Raw genomic sequence first — 6,072 nt, 5'->3', positions numbered from 1 at the left:
GTTTACATATATATATATATATATATATATATATATATATGTGTATGTGTGTGTGTGTGTGTGTGTGTGTAAAATATGCGCTCATCAACTAAAAAATGATTCAGTTTTGACGGAACATGTATAATGTTTATAAGATTTAGATCGTTTCTGGTCCACATTGAAGTCCTTTAAAAGTCAGTGCTCTAGCATACTGTTCATATGTATGTGTGATATATATATATATATATATATATATATATATATATATATATAACTATTGCAGTATATTCTTTTAATCATGAGCTGTGATTTTACTTGTTTTTAGATTCGATGGCATGATCAGTTGTAGCCATATACTGTATACAGATGGAATTTTTTTGGGGTGACTACACTGGAAAACTGGTCTCATCGTGTGCGAATATCAGTTGTATTTAATTAGGATTCTCTTAGAGCTGTACATTTTACTTGACTGCTGGGAGGTTTTGGATACAGCCGCTCGTTTTAAAACTTGTTCAGGTGATTGTAAGAAAGAGTGGGTGTTTCTGACTGAGGTCTGTGTGGGAATAAAGAAAGTGTAGATATTGTAAAGATGTACATTTTACTATATAGGAAATGTATGGTCAAGAATTTATGTAGAAGTTATGTATAGTTCAGATTTTACCGTATTCATGCGTTGCTTTTATTTTCATCATACGATTGAGTCAGTTTCTTAAGGACCAACAACATGCACACCATTACAGTTTATCTACAATAAAAATCACAAAAGACACCACCGCACAGACAATCAGTCTCGGGCACACAAGCAACATTCTTCAAGCAAACATCCTTTGAGGCACGTTGATCCACATTTACGCCAACATACTTACTTCTACAAGCTGTGTAAACACACCCAGGAAAATGACTCGCTGTCCATTTACGTGTATTAAATGAAGAACTGAAGAAAAATATAGAACATTTATGTTTCTTTATTTATTTAAAAGTCACATTTTTAAAGTAAATTATAGTGGTGGGGATTAGTGTATGTCCCATACACTTCACTAGATTCACTAGATTTTTATTACAGAACAACAGGCCTGTTTTATTTGTAACCATTAACACGCATTATGGAAACCTAGACGACTAAAATGGCAACGAAAGGACTGTATGTGGTAACTGCACGAAAAAATTGATGCTCAGACATGAACAATGCATTCAGTGCGTCCAACCAGTAGGTAATTGTGAGTGCATTCAAAAAAAAAAAAAAAAGTCCCCCTTCCTTTCCATTTCACGAGTAACATAGTGATTAAATCTGACCAATAGTGGTTTGCCCAGCAGGGGGAGCTGGTAAGCAGCTATAGCTTATACAGTTGGTCTTCTGTTTTCAAGAATTCTCAGCTGATGTGGTCGTCTGACCCATAAATGTACTACACTCACTGGAAGTTGATGTTTTATAAACAAGTACAATTTTTAAAAAAATATTTTTATGTCATCTCTTGTTTTTCAAATTGGACAATTTTCCCCAAAATATTGATGAATTCCTTCTACTGCTGTCTCCAGAAGTAATTTAGTGATACAGATAGGCCAATAGTGCTGGGAACCACAAGGAAGAAAGCCATTTTCATTAATCATTATTTTAAGAGTGATGTATCATAGACCATAGAGCACAGTAAGTTATTTCCTTTATATATTGCAAATTTATATACACCTCTAGGTCAGTTTTACAGTATAATGACGTTCCACTTTATAATAACAAATTCTGAATACACTGTCCTCTGTCTAGAATACCTGTAGCATTATCCGTTAACATGTAGGAATTTGGAAATGCAAGTAATGTAAATGTTTTGAAGCATATAGCACAATATGACAATGAGTGTCTAAGAATGAGAATGTACTGATATTGTACTATAGCAAACAAGTGGCAGAAAAATATTTTCGAAGTGCATTTTTGTGTTATGTTCTCATGTTCGTACAGTATTACATTCAGGATACACAGATGACCATCCAAGAATTCACATTTCGCACTGTTTTTCTTTACTGCTGAGTGTTCTGATTCTGTCCAAATGCATCATGTTTCTCACAGATGTCTGTGTTTTCAAACTGTCCTTTATAAAATACAACAGCGCTACCATCAACAATTAACAGCTCCTGAGGTTTCTGACACCTTTATCACTGTAGGATGGGTGAGAAGTGTTTTATTTTCTTGAGCGTATGCCTTCACAGCTCTTTTCCTTTCCAGCCTGGTGGTCCACCCACCTGTGCTTGGTTATGTATTATTGTATGTAATGTGGATTAAATGCAGTTGGACAGTTATGCAAATTGTTCTGTAATTTCTGAAAGGCAGGGGTGACACAGTAACAGCAACGTTCAAATCAAAATACAGCTCCACTGAGCCACTGATGTGTTTTTGAGAAGCTTTTGCTCCTCATTAGAAATGCATTCATTAACACTTTGCAAGTCACACAACCTCTGTTTTGCTGCACTATTCAAATGTATTTACATATTTATTATACAGTGAGTTTATGTTCTTGGGTGGCGCAGTGGGTAGCGCTGTCGCCTCACAGCAAGAAGGGCCTGGGTTCGATTCCCGGCCGGGTGACCAGGGTCCTTTCTGTGTGGAGTTTGCCTGTTCTCCCCGTGTCTGTGTGGGTTTCCTCCGGGTACTCCGGTTTCCTCCCACAGTCCAAAAACATGCAGTCAGGCTGATTGGACATGCTAAATTGCCCCTAGGTGTGAGTGTGTGTGTGAGTGTGTGTGTGAATGTGTATGTCTGTCTGTCTGCCCTGCGATGGACTGGCGACCTGTCCAGGGTGTATCCTGCCTTCCGCCCAATGACAGCTGGGATAGGCTCCAGCACCCCACCGCGACCCAGAAGGATAAGCGGTTTAGATGATGGATGAGTTTATGTTCTGTGATCAGAGATTTACACCGTCAACAGCTTTAGAGTCCGCACTTGAGACTTCCCCACCACATTTCAATTAAAAAATGTTTTTCTATCCACAAACTCACAATAACGTTTCATCAGATTCAAATAATCATAAAATATCTTCTATCCATGAACACATACATAGTATCAGTTTAAAGTTTAGAACCTTCTACTCTTACAGAATTTTTCTGCTCAACGAATAAAAAAAAATATCTGATTATATCTGAATATTTTTTCATTGGCCATCAGTCCATGACTTAAGATTCTGTGGTCTGCACACACAGGACCTAATAATATTTAAGGGATTTCTCCTCTGTCTTTGGTAATACTTCTAGCGAATGACAATTTAGCAAATTCTTTCCTCTTCCACATGAAGATAAAGTCACAAAGCACTACATGACCAATAAGTGCATCAGAAAGTAAACTTGAATGGTATGTTTGTGTGGATTCATATTTTTACAATCTCCTTTGTAAGGGTGATTCTACAGTTACGGTGCCATTCGACCCCCAGCCCACACACACACAATTACATTTATAAATACATTTGTAAAGTATGTATGTAAAGGTAAAAGACATTTTAAAAATGGGTAAATTGTCATTACACCAATCTGCATGTGTCAGATAAATGATGTAAAACAGAAAACCTATGTGCAGCACTTGGAAACAGTATTTTGTCCCAGCCCATCATAGCTACACTTACACAATACGATCAATAAAATCGTTTTAAAATCGTAAGATTTTTGCAGTAATGAGTGAATCCATTTAATATTTGATGCTTGAAATGTCCTTTTTCATAACTCATAAATTATGGGTTATAAAAATGTTCATCTCAGTAATCCCTTGCTCATATCTTCACACTCGACTGAGAAATACAAGCTTTGTTTGACTCTGAACATGATTGTGATGGTAAACATCTGTGTGTGTATGTCAGCGCAGAACAGTATATCGTTTCATATCAGAAAACAAGATAAACTAACTAGCAAGTAAGGCAGCTAAGTTTCCACTTTAGACCTGTACTGACTATTATAGCGCCACACAATTAAACCGTTACCTTCGGGTTATTTGGGTCCAGTGGTGAAAAATGTAGTAGTGCTTTTGTTCCTTTAGTTTCAGTTGTTTTTTGAAAGTGCAGTGGAGACACGGCCCAAGACACTTCCTCTCTGGTTCACTGCAAAGCTCGTAACACTCAACATGACTTCAGGTTTATGGGGGAAAGCTGCGCCTTTCCGTTAAAAAGAACCAGTCTGCGAGTACGAAACCCGAAGAATCTGGAAAAATAACTTGGGTTATTTGAGCCAAACGCTACAAACTATTTTGTCAGATTTGACCAGTGATTTCAAATACGTATTTGAACTGTTAGTCTGGGTATCAGTTTTAGGTTTAAAGGTCTCTCCACATTCAAAGTGAAAAGAGAGGAGCCGTGTCTGCTATGAGCGAAAACAGAGACGTTAAACAGAGCCGGTTTATGAAGTCTGGCCTCTTCCTGTTTCCTTTGTTGTATCAAAAACATGACTGCAAAACAGCAGAGGGCACCCGCGAGCGAGTCCTTAATGAATGGGAGTAAATTGATCTTAACAGCTAAAAACGAAAAGTAAAAATCGTTTCTAATCACTCGCCCTGAACCTTTCTTTAATTTTATAAAGTAGAAGGATGTATTTCACTAAAAAACAAAGAAAACCTACCTGTATATTTCCTTTTTTCTACAACAAACGGGTTTTGGGCAGCAGGACGCTAACATTACTGCTACTGAGTGCTGATTGATTGGCGAGCGGAGCAGCTCATTTGCTGTTCGCGCTCACTGACGTCATGAACGAACACGAGGCACCGTTTTAAACTGATGTAACTTAAAAACTCTTTAAAAATATAACAGCGTGTTAAAATGTTTTAAGCTGTTCTGTGTTCAGGAGATAAATGAATTCTTTTACATTCAAAATGTTTAAGCATTTATAAACTATGATTTTGCTCAAATGCTCCACCTTAATCCATTCATTTTACTCACTCGGGAGCGCCCTCTAGCGTTTGAGAAACCCGTAAGACATTGCAGAATGTAGTTCTCCTCTTTACAAGTGCTCTGGTAGCCCTTCTCCTCTTTAGCTGTTTAGCTCTATTAACTGAGGACTTGCTCACGCCCTGGGGTTTTTGATATAACGGGAGAAACACAAAGTGTCCAGGCTCCCCTTATACCAGATCTGACAGTACAGTAATGATGAGAGTGAGAAACGTGACACAGTAACAGATCCAGTCATCGGGTGGTTCTTTATTCTTTACCCCAGCAATACGTCAGATGTGCACACACACGCACACACAGAGTACCATTAAGTTTTACACTGCAGCGGTTACTCCCACATCAGTGCTATAGATCAGAACTTATCTTTGCTCTTTTTAAAAACAACTTTAAAATGAGATGATTCTCTTTTTTCCCCCTTTTTTACAAGATCAAGAAAAGGAAACATCAGTAGAATGTACTGATTTTGCTTTTGTAAACAATACAGTAGCAAACAAACACTGAACATGGTGTGTATGGTGCATACAAGAAAAAAAAGTACACTGGCAGTTACAGTAACAGCTGAATTTAGAACATCCACAACTTCACAGATTCCTCGATTTACGCATCTAAGATACAACTGTATCTACAAGTATGCTTTATCCTTTTTTCCTATAAATTTACTTTAATCTCAACCTTTAACAAGACAACACTTCCCTTTTCTCAAGTCCCTTTTACTGAATGGGTTGTGCTACGGATCTCAGTTACAGTCTTTAATTTAGCATTTTAAAAATCTTCAGCCATGTTAGAAACTTGGGACCAGCTAAAGATGAAGATTTCACAAAGCATAAACTCAGTTAGCCAGACAACTTAAGCCCAAAGCAAAGTCTGACCAATGGAAGAAGAGGTCAGGTACGTTCCGACTGGTTCAATCCTCCTTTCTGGCTTTAAGATGATAAATAAATCATTACAATATGAATGAAGTCATTCAGAAAGGTTTGATGTAAAATGCTCCATTCTGGAAAACTCCGCCGAGTCAGAATTGTTCACAGTGATGGTGATGGTAACCAGACGTCTGAAAAGTTTAATACCTCTAAATGCTCCCTCAAACAGTTGAATATGAAACATTGTGAAACGTTATGAATATGTTGCCTGATGCCTGAAAAACTGTTTTGACAGTTTTAAGATAATGTTTTGAAAAGGTGTG

The sequence above is a fragment of the Colossoma macropomum genome, unplaced genomic scaffold (genome assembly GCF_904425465.1).
Source record: "Colossoma macropomum unplaced genomic scaffold, Colossoma_macropomum, whole genome shotgun sequence".
NCBI classification, from domain to species: domain Eukaryota; kingdom Metazoa; phylum Chordata; class Actinopteri; order Characiformes; family Serrasalmidae; genus Colossoma; species Colossoma macropomum.
This window is presented reverse-complemented; position numbering follows the sequence as displayed.